Raw genomic sequence first — 22,367 nt, 5'->3', positions numbered from 1 at the left:
TGGGAGACACTGATCCCAGGTACCTCCAGGGGATTGAAGAGCTAATATTTAGTGAGCAATGAGTGTATGATTTTGAAATAGATTTTCAACATCACATCTTGTCACTTTTCAGTGTTTTCTACAGATAGAATAGAACCAAGAGAAATGAAGAAATGTGGTGGTGAGGGAACATGCTTAGATACAGAATGCCAAATATCTCACTGATGGCTTAGGCTACCCGCAAATTGGATACAAATGCTAAAATCACATCCCTCTGGTAGTGAGGGAGGGCAATGATCTTAGCTTTATGGTCAGGAAGAGATTTCTATGGGAATTCTATGGAGGGGTTACTCAACGTTTTACCGGTGTTCAACTTCAGCATATTGCCTAACCCATTTAAGGACTTGTCTTTGTGTAGTATTTGACAGATTAATATATATTTTAATACATTTTTCTACCCAAATTTTCCTTATTAAATTAAAAAACTGTGGTTCAGAGTGATAAAGGGTATTGAAGTTGGTACCATTAGAATATAAATAACATTTTTCTGGCCAGGCTCAGTGGCTTATGCCAGCACTTTGGGAGGCCAAGGCAGGCGGATCACCTGAGGTTAAGAGTTCAAGACCAGCCTGGCCAACATGGTGAAACCCTGTCTCTACCAGAAATGCATACACACACACACACACACACACATATATATATATGTAAGCTGGGCATGGTGATGGGCACCTGTAATCCCAGTCACTTGGGAGGCTGAGGCAGGAGAATCGCTTGAATCCAGGAGATGGAGGTTGCAGTGAGCCAAGATCACGCTACTGCACTCCAGCCTGGGTGACAGAGTAAGACTCTGAAAAAAAAAAAAAAAAAAAAAAAAAAATATATATATATATATATATATATATATATATGTATATATATGTGTGTGTGTGTATATATATATAAAAAACATTTGTCTGAATAGACATACTGATATGGTTTTTATTTTGAGACAGAGTTTCGCTCGGCTCCGCCTCCCAGGTTCACGCCATTCTCCTGCCTCAGCAGTAGCTGGGACTACAGGCGCCTGCCACCACGCCCGGCTAATTTATTGTATTTTTAGTAGAGACAGGATTTCACCATAGCCAGGATGGTCTCGATCTCCTGACCTCATGACCCGCCCGCCTCAGCCTCCCAAAGTGCTGGGATTACAGGCGTGAGCCACCGTGCCTGGCCAGTCTTTGCTGTATTGTCTTTTAACTGACTGGAGAAGGCCCATCCATACTACGGAGGGTAATGTGCATTACCCTAAGTCCACTGACTTATATATTATTCTTATCTAGATGAAAAAATCTTGACAGAAACATTCAGAATAATGTTTGACCAAGTATCTGGGCACTGTGGCCCAGCCAAGTTTAAACATAAAATTAACCACCACACCTACAGATATCTAACTGATCTAGTAAATTTTATTGAAAAGATTATCCTTTGCCTGTTGAATGGAAGTGGCATCTTCATGAATATGTATTTAAATGATCTATTCTGCCTTAATTATAGTTATTATAGTAAAATAATTCTCATATGTAATACGCAAATATAAATATCATTTATATTAAGCTAAGTCAAAGTTTAATTTTTAGCAACATTTATTCAGGATGGATCATAGGCCACAATGTGGAAGCTTAGACAGTAAAAACAATACAAATTCTATAACAAAACAGTACAAAATATCTTCCATGACCTTGAGATAGGCAAAAATTTCTTAAACAGGACCAAAAAGACACCAAATATTTTTAAAGTTTATTAAATTGAACTTCTATAAATTAATGACTTCTATTCATCAAATAATACAATGAAGATAGTTCATCTTGATGTCATCCCATTTGTGTATTTTTGCTTTTGTTCCTTATGCTTTCAGGGTTATATCCAAAAAATTGCTGATCAAACCAGTCTCTTGGAGCATTTTCTCTGTTTTCATGTAATAGTTTTACAGTTTCAAGTCTTATATTTAAGTCTTTCATCAATTTAGAGTTAATTTTTGTATATGATCTCATTTCATTCTTCTACATGTGGATACTCAGTTTTTCCCAAAGCATTTATTGAGAAGGCTGTGCTTTCCCCACTGTGTGTTCTAGGAACCTTTGTCAAAAATCAAATGGCTAGGTTTATTTCTGGACTTTCTATCCTGTTCCATTGGTCAATGTGTCTGTTTTTATGCCAGTACCTATGTGGTTTTGATTAATATGACTTTATAATATGTTTTGAAATCAGGGAGTATAATGCCTCCAGCTTCGTTCTTTTTGCTAAATATTGTTTTGGCTCTTCAGGATCGTTTGTGTCCTCAAGTCAATAAGTTCTTAATTAAGAAATAAGAAAGAAGAACAAAATAAATTCAAAACAAGCAAAATGAGGGAAATAAAAATAAAAGCACAGCTAATATCCAAAAAGCAATCACTTTCTTATACACCAGCAATAAACAAGTGGAATTTAAATTTAAAAACAGAGTATCATTTACATTAGCACCCCTAGAAATTAAAAACGTAGATATACATCTACTAAATTTGTATAAGATCTATATGAGGAAAGTTATAAAGCTGATGAAAGAAATCAAAGAACTAAAAAATAGAGAGCTATTCCACGTACATGGATAGAGAGACTCAATGTTGTCAAGATGTCTTCCTAACTTGATTTGTGGATCCAATGCAATACCACTCATTATAACAGCAAATTATTTTGTGCAATCTAAAATGTACATAGACAAAATATCCAGGTAGCAGAGAGTAGAATAATGTTTGCCAGGGGTTGGGGGTAGGGGATGTTGGGAGATGTTGATTAAAGAGCCCAATTTCAGTTATGCAAGATAAATAAGTTCTGGAGATCTGATGTACAGCATGGTGACTCTTGTTAATAATACTGTATTGTATACTTGGAATCTGCTAAGAGAATAGGTATTAAGAGTTCTCATACAATAAAAAAGGAAGGTAAATACGTGAGGTGATGGATATGTTAATTAGCTTGATTATGGTAGTCATTCACTATGTACATGTACGTAAAAATACCGTAGATATTTGTGGAAAGAACGTTTCAGTTGGACGTTTCAGGTGGACAGAACCATTAAAAGGACTATGGCTGGAGAGTGCCTGGCCAGTTCAGGGAACATCAAAGATACCAGGGGTGAGGGTGAAAGGGGAATGGGTAGACAGGGAGATGAAAGAAATAAAGTTTTTTTGTCTTTACCTAACAGTCATGGGATGAGCAACTCAGCTTTGCATGATTATCAGAGAAAAATCCAAAGGCCAGAGGTGAGCTAATCTTGTGACTTCTATTTTTGAATAGGTGAAGTATGAGCTTTGTATATGAGAAAGGGTAGTTAGTCTAAGTTAAAAGGTGAGGAGGCAGCCTCTGGGTTTAGGTGCTGATGGGTAAGTGTCTTTGTTCATTTTGTGCTATGACAGATGACCACAGATTGGGTAATTAATTTTTTCACAGGTATAAAAACTGTGAAGCCTGAAATCAAGATGCCAGAATTTGATGTCTGGCGAGGCCCTTCTTGCTGCCTGTGCACATGACAGAAGGCAGAAGGGCAAGAGAGCCAAATGTTGCATTTAAGCCCGTTTTTTAAGGGTCTTGCTGCAGTTCGAATGTGTCCTCCCAAAAAGCATGTGTTAGAAACTTAATTGCTATTACGATAGTATTAAGAGGTGGGAATGTTAAGAGGTGATTGCACCATGAGGGCTCTGCCTTCATAAATGGATTAATGTTGCTCTTGTAGGAGTGAGCTCCTTCCAAAAGGACCAGTTTGGCCTGCTTTTTTCTCTCTCACCCTTTTTTGTATGCCCTTCACCATGAAAAAACACACACGGAGGTTCTAGCCAGGAGTCAGCCCCTTGATCTTGGACTTTCCAGCTCCAGAATAGTGAGCCAATAAATTTCTATTTATTATAAATTACCCAGTCTGTGGTATTCTGTGTAACAGCATAAAATGGACTAAGGCAGTCCTTAATCCTATCCATGGAGGAGGAGTTCTCATGGCCTAATTTCTCTTAAAGGCCTCACCTCTCAATATGATCACATTCTTCATTACGTTTCAACATATTAATTTTGGCAGAAATACATTCAAACCGTAGCATTCTTCTCTGGCCACTCAAAATTCATGTCCTTCTCATGTGCAAAATACATTATTAATTCCATACCAATAGCCCCAAAAGTTTTCATTCATTCCAATAACAACTCAAAAGTCTAAAGTCCAGAGGTTTACGTAAATCAGGTATGAGTGAGACTCAAGGAACAATTCATCCTGAGGCAAATTTCCCTCCAGCAATGAGGCGGCAAAGTCAAATAAGTTATTTGCTTCCAAAACACAATGGTGGTACAAGTGTAAGATAGACATTCCCATCCTGAAAGGCAGAAGAAATTGGCAAAAAGAAAGGGGTAACAAGTTCTGAGTGAGTCCAAAACCCAAAAGGGCAAGCAACATTAGGTCTTAAGGCTTGAGAATAATTTTATTTGACTCCATGTTTTACCTTCAAGGCAGACTGGGGCAGGGGTTGGATCCCCAAGGCTCCAAAGGCCACAACCCCATAGTTTTGCTGGGCATAGCCCACACCACAGCCCTCATGGGTTGGAGTCTCTGCCTGCAGCTCTTTTACGCTGGCATTGCATGCTGGTGACTCTAAAATGTGGAGGTCTCCAGCGTGGCCCTGCCCTATGGTTCCAGTAGACTTTGTTTTAGTGAGTACTCTCTGAGGTGGCCTCACTCACACAGCTCCACTGTGCATTTCTCTGGTGGAGACACTCTATGGCATTCTCTGAAACCAAGGGGAGGAAGCCAGGCCTTCAAAGCTCCTGAACTCTGTGCACTTACAGAGTTAGCACTACATGGATGCTGCCAAGTGCTATGGCCTATACCTTCTGAAGGAGTGGCTTGAGCCACACCTGGGCCTACTTGAGCCATAGCTGGGGAACCAAGGAGCACTGTGCCAGAATGCAGGGAACAGAGATTTGAGGTGACCCTGGATGGTAAGCCTCAAGTTCCCAAGGGCATCCTGGGCCCCTCCCTCAAACCTGTTCTGCCCCCAAGGCCCTAGAACTCTGCCTATGAAAAGTGTGGTGGCCTCGAAGATCTCTGAAATGTCTTTGGGGTCATTTTCCCATTATCTTGATAAATAGCTCCTGGCTTCCTGCTATTCACACTAATCTGCTTATTAGACTGTCAATTGGGCACAACCTTGGTTTTCTTTACTAAACATGCTTTTTTATTATTTACATGGCCAGGCTAAGAATTTTTCAAATCTTTACATTCTTTACATGTGATAGCTTCCCTTTTGATTATAAATTCCATCTTTAAGTCATTTCTCTCTTTTTGCATTTTGCTAGGAGCAGTTAAGAGAAGCCAGGCAATTCCTTCAACACTTTGCTGCTTAGAGATTTCTTTCATCAAGTATCTTAGTTCATCACTCTTCACTTCTGCCTCCCACAAAATACTGAGGCAGGAACATAATTCAGTCAAATTCTTGGCTACTTTGTAACAATGATGGCCTTTCTTCCAGTTTCCAGTGAGGTGTTTCTCATTTCTCTCTAAGATACCTAATAAAGGCCCTCACTGTCCATATTCCTACCAGTATTCTGGTCACAACCACTGAGATAATATAAGAATTTGTCTAAGATAAACTAAGAAGGTTCAGGCTTTCCCTACAGCTCTCCTTTTCTTCTGAGCCCTCACCAGAATCACCCTTAATGTGCCATGTTTGGCCATACAGGCTTTTTCAGTATTCCCTTTAAAATGGTTCCAGCCTCTACCCATGACTCAGTTCCAAAGCTGCTTCTACATTTTCGGGTATTTGTGGTAGCAACATTCTCCTGGTATCAATTTTGGTCTCAGTCTATTTGTGCTGTTATAACAGAATACCACAGACCGAGTAATGTGTAAAGAAAAGAAATTGGCTGGGTGCAGTGACTCATGCCTGTAATCCCAGCACTTTGGGAGGCCGACGCAGGGGGATCACATGAGGTCAGGAGTTCGAGACCAGGCTAACCAACATGGTGAAACCCCATCTCTACTAAAAATACAAAATTAGCCAGGCGTGGTGCCGCACACCTGTAATCCCTGCTACTTGGGAGGCTGAAGCAGGAGAATCCCTTGAACCTGGGAGGTGGAGGTTACAGTGAGCCAAGATTGTGCCATTGCCCTCCAGCCTGAGCAACAAGAGTGAAACTGTCTCAAAAAGAAAAGAAAAGAAAAGAAATGTATTTTCTCACAGTTCTAGAGGCTGACAAGTTCAGGATCAAGGAGACAGCATTTGGCATCTGGTGAGGTCCTTCTCACTGCATTCTCACCTGGCAGAAGATAGCATGGCGAGAGGGCCAGATGCTGTGTGAAGCCTTGTTTATAAAGACCTTTATCCCTTTGATGAGGGAGGAGTCCTCATGGCCTTAAAGGCCCATCTTTCAATACTGTCATACTGGCCATTAAGTTTCAATACCTGAATTGTGGAGGAGACACATTCAGATCACAGCCACAAGCCAACGTGATGTTGGAAGCTCATGGACATTCTTTTTCGATTGCTTCAGTTTTCTGGTGAAGTAGGAAGCTAAGAATGAGACGGGGAGAGGAGACGCTGGCATTCTGATGAAAGAAAAAAGAGATAAAAAGTGTTGTCTAAGAGAAAGAGAGGGTAAACAGGTGTGAAATGTGTGATGCTTTGTGGCTTTAAGGGCACCTGTAATATTCAGCCTTCACTTTAGAGACGAAGACCGTAAGTCCTGGAGAAGTGATGTGCCCATCCTTGATCATGTGACCAATTGAAGTGGAGTCCTTACTAGAACTCAGGACTCCAAATGGCCACCTCAACAATATTTCATGTATGTGCTCCATGTGGTCTTCTGTGTTATAGTTTAGCTACTGAACATAATAGATCCCCAACTCAAAAAGGCTATTTTTAATACGTTTTTTACATGACTGTTCATGATATCATCTTTATGGAAAAAATAGACTTTCACTTTGAGACATTTATTTTTTCCTTCAAACCTGTCTTGCAGATTCCATCAGTAAAAATGTCTTATTTATTAAAAGTACAAAGACAGACTTTGAAGCAGAAGTTTAAAATGCCCACCTGGGAAAAACCAGATGAAAGCTTCACGATCCAGTTCTATGACAGGTGAGCCAGCAGCAGGCTCCCCATGTCTCCTAAGACACAGGCTTCCACCAGAGAAAAGAGAACATCTAAAGTGCTTTAGTGCAACCTGTCCAAAAGTAAACTTTTTCTTTCTCTGGTGAAGAAGACAAAAGGAAAACTTTAAGTCTACTCGAAGTTTGTAGAAGTATGACAGCTCTTGCCTAGCAGGGAACCTGTGGCTGGGGCTGGCTCCTAGAGTGGCCACGATGATAGGAGGGGCACACTAGGATTGGCTCTTCAGCCAGGCCTCCAGACAGGTATGGGGGGCACCAACTTTGTGTAAGTACCTTCCCATTCATTTTGAGAGCCACAGGGTGCTTGCTATCTGGTGGCTTTCAACTCCCATCGTCAGCCCCTCCTTGGAGAGATGTATTAGATTAACACTTGCCATTGAAGAGCAGTTTGGTGTCTTATTACCTTCTTACAAAGATCTAGAGCTGCCTTTCTCTACCAGCGCTCCTCATGTGAACCACAGAGCATGGGAAGTGATATGAGTGACTGTTTCAGCTCATCAGAGAACGACTACTTGCACGTATAGTCGTTGCTGTCAGTTGTCTAGTCCCAGAAGAGGTACAGCCACTCACACATCTTTCCAAAATTTGTGAACTCTGTTTTGGTACAGCAAGGATGATGCTTGCAAAATGCTGAGACAGGCAACCACTACAGAATTTTTCAAGTCTAATGTATTAGAAGATATAGATATGTTAAAATGTTAGATATGTTAAAAGTTATCATTGTAATCAGAAAATGTGTTGCTTCTTTAAACTGTGATGGATCACTATACTGATAAAATTTAGTATTCGCTCTATGGGAAAAAAACCCAAGCTCTGCTCCAAACACTTTATTTCTACATTAATTCTGCCACTTTCATCTTTCCCCCTTCCCTCACCCTTTGGAAGGGTGAAATATTTAAGTTGAAGAGAAAAATCTAATTTTAAAAATAATTTGTTTACAACTTGTTTTTGATTTTTATATTATCTTTGTATCCTATCTATAAACAGAATCAGTAATGAAAGCCATAGATTATGATGGAAGAGCTTCTTAGGTCCATGCTAAAAATGAAACAAAAGTGTATACCTTTACTAGATGTCAACATAAAAATTATGCATATGATTAAAGAAACCCATAAATAAGGGGAAATCTCATAGAAGTGAAATAAGATTTGAATATGGAAAGAAAAGGACACAAAAGTCATTCCGCATTCACAGAAATCTAGTTTTCAGTATAACAGATCATCTCATGACACACTTTTGGAACATCAGTAGGTAGAATTTTTTTTAGCACAGAGCCTGACCACACTTTCTTTCAAAAATATGGAGTTAATATGTCACTCCTGAAATCATTATTATGATATTTATTTCCTCAATGTTATACTGAACACACTGAATTTAGGACTGAGGTAAATGAGAGTTAGTCTCCTAGTCACAACTATATCTTTTACAGCCTAAGAATTTTGCAAAAATCAAAGCATAGACATAAGTTCACTTCTATCCATCTAAAGAAGCACAAAAAAAAGAGATGTTTTAAAAGGTCATGTCATAGGTGGGTATAGTCCCATTGTTTAGCTGTCTCTCTCTTGACTCTCTGACCTGGGACATTGTGGGGATTTGCCTGATTGCAATGGTTGCAATTCCTGGTCTCAGTTCTCTTGACTCTATCCTTGAAGCCAGAAGTATTAGACAGAAAAAAATAGGGACCCGAATTTTTTTTTTTTTTTTTTTTTTTTCCTGAGACAGTGTCTCACTCTGTCGCCCAGGCTGGAGTGCAGTGGCATGATCTCGGCTCACTGCAAGCTCCGCCTCCCAGGTTCACGCCATTATCCTGCCTCAGTCTCTCGAGTAGCTGGGACTACAGGCACCCACCACCACACCCAAATAATTTTTTTTGCATTTTTAGTAGAGACGAGGTTTCACCGTGTTAGCCAAGATGGTCTCAATCTCCTGACCTTATGATCCACCCGCCTCAGCCTCTCAAAGTGCTGGGATTACAAGTATGAGCCACCATGTCCAGCAGAGACCTGAAATTTTTTAGAGAAAACATGTGCAGATAGATATTTAACTGATTAATGTCCTCTGTTAATTACTTGAACATTACTAGCCAATACATGTGAGCTTTTGCAGACAAAGGGTTGCAGCCATGTAGTCCAATTCTTGTTGGTTACATGTCAACAACCTGTGACCCACTCCACCTGTAAAATACTGTTAGCCCTATTTTCACTCTCATTATTTAATACAAATGATCACTGTTCTTATTATTTTCTCTTCTCTTAGTTTTCTTACTCTCAGATTTTTTCCACCACACCATCTTCTTCTTGCATAAACCTAACACCCTCTGCTGGTATGTAACATTCTTTATTCTCAAGGGCAGCATCTTAAAGGGCGTTTCAGACCTTTGGGTCTTACATTAATTTAGTTGTGGGTCCACAGCTGGGAAGCTCAGTATCAAGACTGCCCAATCACTGATAAGAAGAGGTAGACAAGCCAGCTGGTGATCACACTTGACAAGGGCTAACAGTGAACTCCGCCTAGGCGACAGGAAGGGCCAGGAACAGGGGCGCATGCTGTGAAGGGTAAGCCCTCAAGGTGAACAGCAGTGAGGTAAGGGCTTATTCCCTCCTCGAAGATTTTGTTATTATCTTGCCTCTCCCCAGATACAATCCTTTAAAGGTTTCTTATTTTCTTTTTAAGAAAATTCTATACTTCCCTCGTTTTCAAGGCCATCTCCAAATTGGCTTCAAAGGGTCTTTCTATTCACAGCTTCCATTAGTCTCTTCCAGGCTCCTACGCAAACAAGATCATTTATTTATTTATTCATTTTCTTAAAAGTACACCCATTTCCAGCCTCATTCTTGGATCAGGCCTAGCATGGCCTTCTCTCTCACATGTGCACACACTAACCAACTAAAGATGGATTCTAGATCTCCATCATGAAGACTTCTTTAAGCCTCTCAGGGAGGAAGAACCTTCAAGCTTATCATGAGGAAAATATTTTCTTTTTTATACCTCTTCCACAGAGAAATCTTTACCTTTCTATACCATTTTTATATAGCTTTTAAGTTGTGTCACGGATATTGTAGTGTCCCTATTAACCTCTAAGCTTCTTGAAGAAAGGAATTGTGTCTAACCCTTTTTCTGCCTTAACCATAGTAAAACTTTACTGATTGAAGAATGAACGTGGAAGGATGTTTTTGGGAAATAGCCTTTTGTTTAATACTCAGTAAGTTGGTTTCTATCTTATCTCTTCATAAAACTCCACAAAGTGACAGAATTCCTTCCTTTAATTGAGATCATTTTCAGCTCTAGTCTACCTCCAGATGGTCTGTTTTAAATTAATGGCTAAAATTTTACTACTCTTGAGAACTTGGGCAAACTAATCAACTGTTCTTAGTTTCAGTGTGCTCTTTATAAAATGAAGGAAACGTTAATACTTCCACTGCTTTGTGAGGCTTGAATGAGATGCGAGTCCCTCAGTTCATCTCAGGGCCCTGTGCTCAGTAATCATCCACTCTTAGGACTGAGCTGAAAGAACAAGCACGTTCAAAGAAACAATGGGGTTTACTTTTTTTCCCCAAAAAAATATTTTTATTGTTTGGCAACCAATAAAGAGTACATAATTCTTCTATCTCTTCTTTCTCTTTTTATTTAAATAAGCAGGCAATCAAACATATAGTTTTTTTTCCTGTTAAAAACATATTCATTATGTAGACAAAATTTAAGAATGTTAGAAAAACTTCAATGTAGTGACAATAAGAGTCATATAATTAGATATGCCTGTGTTTTAATGACTATTTTGATTTACATGATACCAAGGGTCTGTGTAGGAAGATAAGTTTGGCCCAAAACAATCTTAGCTGAAGCAAATGCAAAACAGGAAATTTAGACACAAGGAAATAAACACTAGTCCTAAAGTATGCTCTTTAAAATAGCTTTAACGCAGCATAGAGCTTTGCATCTATATTTGTGAACAAAATTATCCATGCAGCTGTCCAATATCTTGCCAGAATTGTAAACTTCAAATTAGGATGCAAACTAAATGTCACTCAAGAAAGTGGTCATGAGGCTGGACTCAGTCGTTGGTAATTATTCTTGACTCATCAGCAAGGGCAGAGCTGATTTTACCATTTCATTAACAAATCACTTCTGAACAGTTTCCTCCCAGGTGCTTAAGAATGAAGAAGTGGCCGTCAGGACTGCACTGGCGATATTTTTCAAAATGTGGATCCCTGGTCATATTAAAATAAAAGATTTCCCCCCGTCAGGTTAGCAGAAATGTAAAATGGACACTGGAATTTAGATGTAGAATTTTGTGTCAGAACCACGTTTGATAGCCAATTACATACATCTGGCCCACAGTTAAGAATGTGAACTAACAGCATGAAGAGCCAGACATCCTGGGTTCAAATCCCAGCTCTGCCATATAAGGCTTGGCCTTTCTGTGCCTCAGTGGTCTCATCTGCAAAATCAGGATGATATCATCCTCCAAGGACTACTGTGAGGATTAAATTTCTTTTTTTTTTTTGGCAGTTTTTACATTTATTTAAACAGAAAACGTGCACACGAGCTGTCTACTCATTTTCTTCACTGCGCAGCCTGGCATTGGGGTTGGTGACTCTGATGGCCAGTTGGGCAGCTCTTTCCATGATGGCTTTGCGGTTCTTGGAGGAAACATTGTGAGCAATCTCGGCACAGTAAGATCTGTTGCACATCAGCAGCACTTCCAGCTCCTTGACGTTGTGGACCAGGAACTTCCGGAAGCCACTGGGCAGTATGTGCTTTTTTTTTTGGTTGCTCCCATAACCAATGTTGGGCATCAAGATCTGGTCCTTGAATCTTCTACGAACCCTGTTGTCACTGCCTCTGGGTTTCCACCAGTTACGCTTAATTTTGACATATCGGTCTGACTGGTGCCGGATGAACCTCTTGGTTCTTTTTTTGATGATCTTGGCCTTCACAAGGGGTCCGAGGGCGGCCATGATGCCAAGGAGGAGATGGCTGCCACCTCCATAGGCAGTGCCCAGGAAGAGAGGATTAAATTGTTCATATGTTTAAAGTGCTTGGAACGCAACACACACACCCTGTGAAGTCATTACTATTATTATTATATTAACACTTCTCTTTTTGAAAAAGGACACTTTTTCTATTAGTTAAGACAAAACATGCCACATACTTGCAAATTACTAAAACAATTATTGAAATTAAAATTCTGTAGGAGAGTGACTTAAATTTTCTTTGTAATCAGAATGGATATGCCTCCAGCTCCATTCTTGAAGCAGGATGCATGCCAAGGTCAGAAGGAAAGTGACTTCCGCTTTCACAAACCTGTGAGAGAATGGGATCCGGGATGAGTCCCCCACTCAGGGGCTCACCTTTCCCACCGTGTCAGGCAACACATCAAGGAGGCTCAAGTTCTTTCAATTCAAGGAATACACATTTCATTGCTTGAAAGAGGACATTTTAAATGTTTCTTGAAAGGTTATACAGCATATTATGACAGACTTAGGACAACAAACAATGCTTCTGTTAACAGAGTTCTCTGGCAATGTTATTGAGTCAACTGCTCAGTAAGAAGATGGTTAATACTGAGTGACAACTTGATTAGATTGAAGGATGCAAAGTATTGTTCCTGGGTGTGTCTGTGAGGGTGTTGCCAAAGGAAATTAACATTTGAGTCAGTGGGCTGGGAGAGGCAGACCCACTCTCAACCTGGTGGGCACCATCTAATCAGCTGCCAGCGAGGAGGCAGGAGAAGATGGAAGAGCGGACTACTGAGTCTTGCAGCCTTCATCTTTCTCCCATGCTGGATGCTTCCTGCCCTCGAACATCAGACTCCAAGTTCTTCAGCTTTTGGACTCTTGGACTTACACCAGTGATTTTCCAGGGGCTCTCGAGCCTTTGGTCACACACTGAACGCTGCACTGTCAGCTTCCCTACTTTTGAGGTTTGGGGACTCAGACTGAACCACCACTGGCTTGCTTGCTCCTCAACTTGCAGACAGCCTATCATGGGATTTTACCTTGTGATCGTGTAAGTCAATACTCCTTAATAAACTCTCTTTCGTATATACATATATCCTATTACTTATGTTCCTCAAGAGAACCCTAATACAAGGGATTAACATCAGAATTTTGAATTCACCTAAAAGCAAGTGAGGTTCCATGAAGCAAGCACAAGAATGCCCTCCAAAATGTACCTGAAGTTAAATGGAAAGTAAAAGAAGAGATCCGAATTTTTTTTATATTACTAGAATGTTGTTTCTTATAAAAGGCATACTTTAATTCAGTAAGTAATTTGAGAGGGTCTGAAGACTAAACTACAAGTTAAAAAACATTGCCGGCTGTGTGTGGTGGCTCACACCTGTAATCCCAGCACTTTGGGAGGCTGTGGCAGGTAGATCATGAGGTCAGGAGTTCCAGATCATCCTGGCTAACAAGGTGAAACCCCGTCTCTACTAAAAATACAAAAAATTAGCCTGGCATAGTGGCACACGCCTGTAGTCCCAGCTAATCAGGAGACTGAGGCAAAAGAACCACTTGAACCCAGGAGGCGCAGGTTGCAGTGAGCCGAGATCGCGCCATTGCACTTCAGCCTGGGTGACAAGAGTGAAACTCCATCTCAAAATAAGTAAATACATAAAAATATTTAAAACACAGATTTTTTTAAAAAGCATTTGGTAGCCTGATCAATAACTGGAGAGAGAAAAAGTAATGCTCCAAGAATAAACTATTATATTTTAATTCTCAAGTCATTTAAATTGATAATTTTATGGGTCCTTGCACATAAACAGCTGAAATGTTAAATCAATTCATTAAAGTGTGCATAAATTCACTAAATGTTCTTAATCATCATTAAGCCTTAAACAACCTGTGACATCAAAATGATTACAAAGAAACAGTCATAAATTACTTTGAGTTATCAACTGTATATTTAAATACTGGGATACTGGTAAGTTATTTGGTATTTTAGGGGATATTAAATATTCCATCTCTAATATAATTTATATTGTGTCATGCTTCCTGTAAGTTTTTAAACAGAAACTTTAAGAAAGTGATTATGCACTTAAAAAAAAAATCATATCAAGCAATATAAAATCTGAACACCAGATTGGTACAAAATGTGACTATCACATAAAAGTAACCTGGCATTGAAAATGAGAAGCTGTTACCCTGTGAAATTATAATGTAAAAACACACTAGACAAAATGCAGTATCTTGAGCATAATCTGTTATGAATTCTGAAATTGTGTACAAAATGTATATTGTATGGATTTTAAGACCTCTCTCACATGCAGACTCTTCACATACCTGGCCTGTAAAAGATATACAGGCTGACAGACCTAGGAGAAAAATTGCTATGTTCTGAGCCCAATGTGCCTCTTTGGTCCATAAGTATAATTTACAAGAACAATCATGATTCTTTGATTCCAAACTGTTGCCCCAATTATGAACCGATTGCTCATACCTGTGGCACCAGTCACTCCATCAAACCTTCATTCTGGGCTGCACACTCCTGGGAGGAACCATAAAGGAGGTTTGAGGGCAAATATCCTTTGTGTTAGGATCTGGCTCATGTCCACATCCCCCTTGCTGGTACTATATTCAGTCCATGAAGACCTACTGGATTCTAGAGCTTTGTAGTAGATCTAAAACTCCAGAATGAGTTACAGAATTTTACTTTGTGGTCCTTCTGTTTCTTAGCATTTTTGTCTTAATCAGTTCAGGCTGATGTAACAAATTACCATAAAGTGGGTGGCTTAAACAAGGAATATTTATTTCTCATAGTTCTGGTGGCTGGGAAGTCCAAGATCAAGGCATCATTATATTTGAGTTCCAGTAACTACTGACTGCAGACTGCTGATTTCTTGTTTTATTCCTACATGGTGGGAAAAGAGCAAGCTAGTTCTCTGGCCTCTTCTGTCAAAGTTGTAAAATTTCATATTCAGACATATAAAAGTTATAATGCTTATTTCAAATTGAGAATCAGTAGGGTGATAGGCATGTTAGCAAGAAACATAATTATCTCCATATATAAACTAATTTTAAATATTACAGTTTATTTTTCCAGGTACTAATTCCTTGGATCTTATAAAATGTATACTTCAGAAGATCCCTTTCCTTGTTTCTGCTTTTTATTCCAATTTTATAACTTCTCATAAAAAATGAAATAAGATAAATTTAAATGCTGTGTAATTCATCTATCTGGAAAAGAACATCATTCTTCTGACAACACTGAACATGTAGATGAGGAATCACAGTGGAAAAAAGCTATCCTAGTGGGACCAAGTATCCCAGTGGTCACAGACTTAAGGGAAGGGATTCAGGATGTTAGGGATGTAGGGGAGGAAAAACACCATTCACTTCCACCATCTTTTTGTCCACAGTCAATTTTGTCTGAGAGTAGTGATCGCTATAGAGGTGAAGAGTTAAGAAATACAGAGATTCATCTTCATTTCTGACCATTTCACCTCCAAATATGCATTAAAAGCACTAGTGTAAACTAATTTATTACTCTTATCCTCCTGCAAGCCAGGACATTGCCTGTGTCCCCCCACCACATTGATTTCTTCAACCAGTTTTTTATTCCATTGTTTCCACCCTGACATAACATAAAAGACAATATGGAACATACAAGTAACATTTATATCCTGGAAGGCTTTCTCTACCTCAGAGAGATGACAGATGTCTCCATGTATGAAGCTGATTCCTTCCAGAATGTTTTGAGCAGGGATACTTATGTCAAACAGAATCACATGGACTCCCCTATGATTCAGAAACAGCCTAGAAACCCAAACTATCTACCACTTCCTGTAATGACAACAATTTCTTTTAAAAAAAAATAATTTTGACTTTTATTTTGTATGCAGGGGATATACCTGCAAGTTTTTTACACAGGTATGTGCTGTAATGCTGATGTTTAGGATATAGATTCCATCACTCAGGTAGTGAGCATATTACCTAACAGGTAGTTTTTCAACCCATCCCCCCTCCCGCCCCTTCTAGTAGTTCACAGTGTCTAGTGTTACCATATTTATATCAATGTGTACTCAGTGTTTAGCTTCCCCTTCCAAGTGAGAACAAGCTGTATTTGGTTTTCCATTCCTATATTATAATAATTTACTTAGGGTTACAGACTCCAGTTGTATCCACGATTCTGAAAAGAATATGAATTCATTCTTTCTTATGGCTGTGTAGTATTCTGTGGTGTATATGTACTACATTTTAAAAATTCAATCTACTGTTGATAAGTACCCAGGTTAATTCCATGTCTCTGCTATTGTGAATAACGCTGTTATGAACATACAAGTCTATGTGTCTTTTTGGTAGAATGATTTATTTTCCCTTGGGTATATGCCCAATAATGGGATTGGTAGGTTAAATGGTAGTTCTAAGTTCTTTGAGAAATCTTCAATTGCTTTCCACAATGACTGAACCAATTCACATTCCCCTCAACAGTTCATAAGCATTCCTTTTATCCACAGCCCCACCAGCATCTGTTGTTTTTTGACCTTTTCATAATAGCCATTCTGACTGGAGTGAGATGGTATCTTACTGTGGTTCTGATTTGCATTGCTCTGATGATTAGTGATGTTGGACATTTTTTCATACATTTGTTGGCCGCTTATATGTCTTCTTTTGAGAAGTATCTGTTCATGTCCTTTGCCCATTTTTTATTGAGGTTATTTGTTTGTTTGTTTTTTCTTGATTTAAGTTCCTCATAGGTTCTGGATATTAAACCTTTGTTGGATTCACAGTTTGCAGATATTTTCTCCTATTATGTAGGTTGTCTGTTTACTCTACTGACAGTTTCTTTTGATGAGCAGAAGCTTTTTAATCTAATTAGGTCCCACTTGTCAGTTTTTGGTTTTGTTGCAACTGCTTTTGGGGACTTAGCCAAAAATTCTTTGCCAAGGCTCATGTCCAGAATACTATTTTTCCTAGGTTTTCTTCCAGGATTCTTATAGTTTGAGGTTGTAAATTTAAATCTTGAATTCATGTTGAGTTAATTTTTGTATATGATGAAAGGTAGGGGTCCAGTTTCATTCTTCTGCATATGGTTAGCTAGTTATTCCAGCACTATTTATTGAATAGGGTGTCCTTTTCCCATTTTTTGTGGGCTTTGTCAAAGAGCAGATGGCTATAGGTATAGAACCACTTCTGGATTATCTATTCTGTTCCATTCATCTGTCTTTTTGGTATCAGTACCAAGCTGTTTTGCTTACTGTAACCTTACAGTATAGTTTGAAGTTGGGTAGTGTGATGCCTCCAGGCTTGTTCTTTTTGCTTAGGATTGCTTTAGCTATTCGGACTTTTTTTTGGTTCTATATGAATTTCAGAATAGTTTTTTTCTAGTTCTGTGAAAACTGACATTGATGGTTATAACATTAAATCTTTAAACTGCTTTGGGCAGCATGGCCATTTTAACAATATGGATTCTTCCAATCCATCCGCATGGAATTTTTAAAAAATTTATTTATTTGTGTCATCTGTGATTTCTTTCAGCAGTGATTGGCAGTTCTCCTTGTAGCGATCTTTTTTTTCACATTATGGAATCTTTATTTTTCACGTGATTTCTGTACATAAGGAGTATGAGAGTAACCCTTTCACAAATAAAACTAATTTACTAGAATAAACAATGACAAAACTGAACTGGCATTTGATGTGAATCCATAGGATTTTAAGCTTCAAATCCAGCCAAGAAGTTTGTTACAATCTCTTTCAGCTTTGCATCTGATTCTTCTGAGATCTTTCTATCAGCCCTGATAGTGCCCAACAGGGCTTGGTGCTGGCTGACAACATGAGACAAGAAAGCATTCTCAAATGTTGTAATCTTGCTGGGCTCCAGTTTCTCAAGATAGCCCCTTACATTCACATGGATAACTGCTACTTGTTCTTCAATAGCCATGGGAGTATACTGTCTTTGCTTCAGCAACTCAGTTAGACACACACCACAACTCAAAAGTTGTTGAGTGGCAGCATCGAGGTCAGAACTGAACTGGGCAAAAGCAGTGACCTCACAATATTGGGCCAATTCCAGCTTCATGGTACCTGCCACCTGCTTCATAGCCCTGGTTTGGGCAGCAGATCCGACACGAGACACAGACAGACCGACATTAATGGCAGGGTGGATACCTTTGTAGAACAATTCTGCTTCCAAGAAAATCTGTCTGTTAGTGATAGAAATGACATTCATTGGAATGTAAGCAGACACATCACCGGCCTGTGTTTCTATGACTGACAAAGCAGTCAAGGAGCCAGCACCAAAAGCATTGTTCATCTTGGCTGCTCTCTCCAGCAATCGGGAGTGTAGGTAGAACACATCACCAGGATAGGCCTCATGACCAGGGGGTTGGCAGAGCAACAGAAACATCTGATGGTAAGCAACAGCCTGTTTGGATAAGTCATCACAGATAATCAAAGCATGTTTGCCATTGTCTCTAAAATACTCTCCCATGGAACAGCCAGTGTAAGGAGCCAGTTACTGAAGTGGGGCAGCATCCGAGGCCATAGCTGACACCACAATGTTGTATTTCATGGCATCTGCATCTGTAAGTCTCTTCACCAACTGGGCAACAGTGGATCTCTTTTGACCAATAGCAACATAGATACAGTACAGCTTCTTCTTTTCATCAGATCCATCATTGAAACGTTTCTGGTTAATGATTGTGTCAATAGAAATTGAGATTTTCCCAGTCTGTTCATTACCAATAATCAGCTCACGCTGATCATGACCAATTGGCACCAAGCTATTCACAGCCTTAATGCCAGTCTGCATTGGTTCCCGCACTGAAATTCAAGGAATGATTCCAGGGGCTTTCAAACCAACTCGCCTATGGGTCTTGGAACCAAATGGACCCTTTCCATCAATGGCATTACCAAGGGCATCAACTACACGACCCAGCAGCTCCTCACCAACTGGAACGTCCACAATGGCTCCTGTCCTCTTCACTGTATCTCCTTCCTTAATTAGTTTATCATTTCCAAACACGACAACACCAACGTTGTCAGGTTTGTAGAGATCTTTAACCTTCTTGATTAGCTGTATTCCTAGATATTTCATTTTTGTGTGTGGCTACTGTAAATGGGATTGTGTTCTTGATTTGGCTCTCAGCTTGAACATTATTGGTGTATATGTAACCAGCTCAAATCCAGCTGCTCTCCTCTCAGAAGTCAAAGCATGAGAACTGAGGTGTGGTGAAAGGAAAGCAACTTTTGTTGGTCAAATGCTAGCAGACGGGAGAATGTCTGGGCATAAGCCTTAAAAGAGCCATCTCAGCCTTCTGGGCTGAGTGAAGGGATTTAAGAAGGAAAAAGGTATGGGGATATGAACATGAGTAGTGAAAAGGGAGTGCATAGCTGCATGTCTTGTTCCCATAGTTATCTCAAATCATCGCCCATCTAGAGATCTGATTTGCATCATCCTGACTTGGGCATAACTCCCCTTGAGTGGGAAGATCTGCGGCTGGGTCTCTCTGCCTGATTTGCTTCAAAATTGGCTCCTGGAATTTCTAAGCAAGCACATAGTTAGATGGGCAAGCACTGTGCACAGATATGTCTGTTGGGAAAGGGCGTAACGAATCTTACACTACAAGGCTACATTCTGAGATTAGGAAGGAGAGGGAAAAAATAGTTTAAAAATGTATTTCGAGGCTGAGGTACTCAGTTACATATATAAATGCTATTGATTTTTGTACATCATTTTTGTATTCTGAAACATTCCTGAAGTCATTTAGCAGTTTGATGGGCCTTTTGGCAGAGTCTTTAGGGTTTTCTAGATATAGAATCATATTATCAGTGGCCAAGCATGGTGGCTTACACCTGTAATATCAGCACTTTGGTAGGCTAAGGCGGGCAGATCACTTGAGGTCAGGAGTTCAAGACCAGCCTGGCCAACGTGGTGAAACCCCATCTCTACTAAAAAATACAAAAATTAGCTAGGCATGGTGGTGAATGCTTGTAATCCTAGCTACTCTGGAGGCTGAGGCAGGTGAATCACTTGAACCCAGGAGGCAGAGGCTACAGTGAGGTGAAATGATGCCAGTGTACTCCAGCCTGGGCAACAGAGGGAGACTCAGTTTCAAAAAGAAGAGAAAATCGTACTGTCAGTGAAGACAGACAATTTGACCTCTTCTTTTACTATGTGGCGTCTTTTCTGTTTGTTTGTTTTTTGTTTTTGTTTTTGTATTTTTAGTAGAGACAGGGTTTCACCGTGTTAGCCAGGGTGGTCTTGATCTCCTGACCTCATGATCTGCCCGCCTTGGCCTTTCAAAGTGTTGGGATTATAGGTATGAGCCACCATGCCCAGCCACGGATGTCTTTTATTTCTTCCTCTTGCCTAATTGCTCTGACTAGGATTGCTAGTACTACATTGAATAATAGCAGTGAGAGTAGGCATCATTGTCTTGTTTTTGTTCTTAGGGGGACTGCTTCTGGCTTTTGCCCAGTCAGTATGATGGGTTTGGTATAGATGGCTCTTATTATTTTGAGGTATGTACCTTAGATGCCTAGTTTGTTGAGGGCTTTTATCATGAAGGGATGTTGGATTTTGTTGAAAGCTTTTTTTGCATCTACTGAGATGATCATATGGTTTTGCTTTTAATTCCGTTACTGTGGTGGATCACATTTATTGATTTGCATATGTTCAACCAGCCTTGCATCCCAGGAGTAAAGCCTGCCTTATTGTGGTAAATTAACTTTTTGATGTGCTGCTGGATTCAGTTTGCTAGTATTGGGTTGAGAATTTTTGCACCTATGTTCATTAGGTATATTGGCCTGAAGTTTTCTTTTTTTGTTGTGTCTCTGCCAGATTTTGGTATCAGGCTGATTCTGGCTTTGTACGATAAGTTAGAGAGGTACCCTTCCTTTTCAATTTTTTTGAATAGTTTCAATATGATTGGTATTCTTTTTTTGTCTGAGTTCTTCTTTTTATTTCTGAGAGAATTTGTCTGTGAATCCATCTGGTCCAGGGCTTTTTTTTTCTTTTTCTTTTTTTTTCTTTTATGGTTGGCAGTTTCTTTAATACTGATACAATTTTGGAACTTATTGGTCTGTTCAAGTTTTCAGTTTCTTTCTGGTTCAATATTGGGAGTTTGTGTGTTTCCAGGAATTTATCCATTTTCTCTAGGTTTTCTTAATTTGTGTACATAGAGCTCTTCATAACAGTCTCTGAGGATCTTTTGTGTTTTTGTGGGACCAGTTGCAATGTCTTCTTTGTCATTTCTGATTATATTTATTTAGATCTTCTCTTTTTTTCTTGATTAATATAGCTAGTGGTCTATTGATTTTGTTTATTCGTTTTGTTTTTGTTTTGTTTTGTTTTTGAGATGGAGTCTCCCTCTGTCACCCAGGCTGGAGTGCAGTGGTGTGATCTCGGCTCACTGCAAGCTCCGCCTCCTGGGTTCATGCCATTCTTCTGCCTCAGCCTCCCGAGTAGCTGGGACTACAGGCGCCCACCACCACGCCCGGCACAATTTTTTTTGTATTTTTAGTAGAGAAGGGGTTTCACTGTGTTAGCCAGGATGGTCTCAATCTCCTAACCTTGTGATCCTCCTGCCTTGGCCTCCCAAAGTGCTGGGATTACAGGTGTGAGCCACTGCACCTTGCCAATATTGTTTATTCTTTTGAAGAAAAAACTCTTTGCTTCATTGATCTTTTGTATGGATTTTTGTGTCTAAATTTCATTCAGTTCTCTAATTTTAGGTATTTATTATCTTCTGCTTACTTTGGGGTTGGCTTGTTTTTTTTCTAGTTCCTCTAGATGCAAAGGTACATTGTTAATTTGAGACCTTTCTAATTTCTTGCTGAAGGTGCTTAGTGCTAGAAACTTGCCTCTTAATACTGCTCTAGCTGTGTCCCAGAGATTTTGGTAAGCTGTGTCCCTATTTTCATTTATTTCAAGGAATTTTTTTATTTCTTCCTTCATTTTATTGTTCACTGAGGCGTTATTCTGGAGTAAGTTGTTCAATTTCCATGTATTTGTGTAGTTTTTGGGGGGCTAGGACTGATTTCAGCTTCATCCTCCAGACCCTTGAGATTGGGTCCTAGCTGTTCTGGGGGATCCAAAGTGCTCCCGGGCCACCAGGAAGGTACTCAGGCAAAGCAAAGCACCCAGGCTTGGCAGCAGAGGCTACTCTGTGCACACCTCCTGCAGGGTGGCTAGGCAGGGGTCCTGCTGGTGGGCAGGAGGGTCTACAAAAAAAAGTTTCCCAGTCCCACAAGAAAGCCAGCCACACTCTCTCCTGGGC

The 22,367-nt window shown here is 39.7% G+C and overlaps 2 pseudogenes; both read right to left on the bottom strand.

Moving 5' to 3' along the window:
• Positions 1 to 11,658: 11,658 nt before the first annotated feature.
• On the bottom strand, positions 11,659 to 12,132 carry LOC711491 (large ribosomal subunit protein eL32 pseudogene; annotated as a pseudogene).
• A 5,636-nt stretch (positions 12,133 to 17,768) lies between these two features.
• On the bottom strand, positions 17,769 to 19,183 carry LOC719688 (ATP synthase F(1) complex subunit alpha, mitochondrial pseudogene; annotated as a pseudogene).
• Positions 19,184 to 22,367: the final 3,184 nt, after the last annotated feature.

Source organism: Macaca mulatta, chromosome 15, assembly GCF_049350105.2.
Source record: "Macaca mulatta isolate MMU2019108-1 chromosome 15, T2T-MMU8v2.0, whole genome shotgun sequence".
NCBI lineage: Eukaryota > Metazoa > Chordata > Mammalia > Primates > Cercopithecidae > Macaca > Macaca mulatta.
The sequence above is the reverse complement of the archived record's forward strand: the minus strand, read 5'-3'. Positions and strand labels throughout refer to the sequence as shown.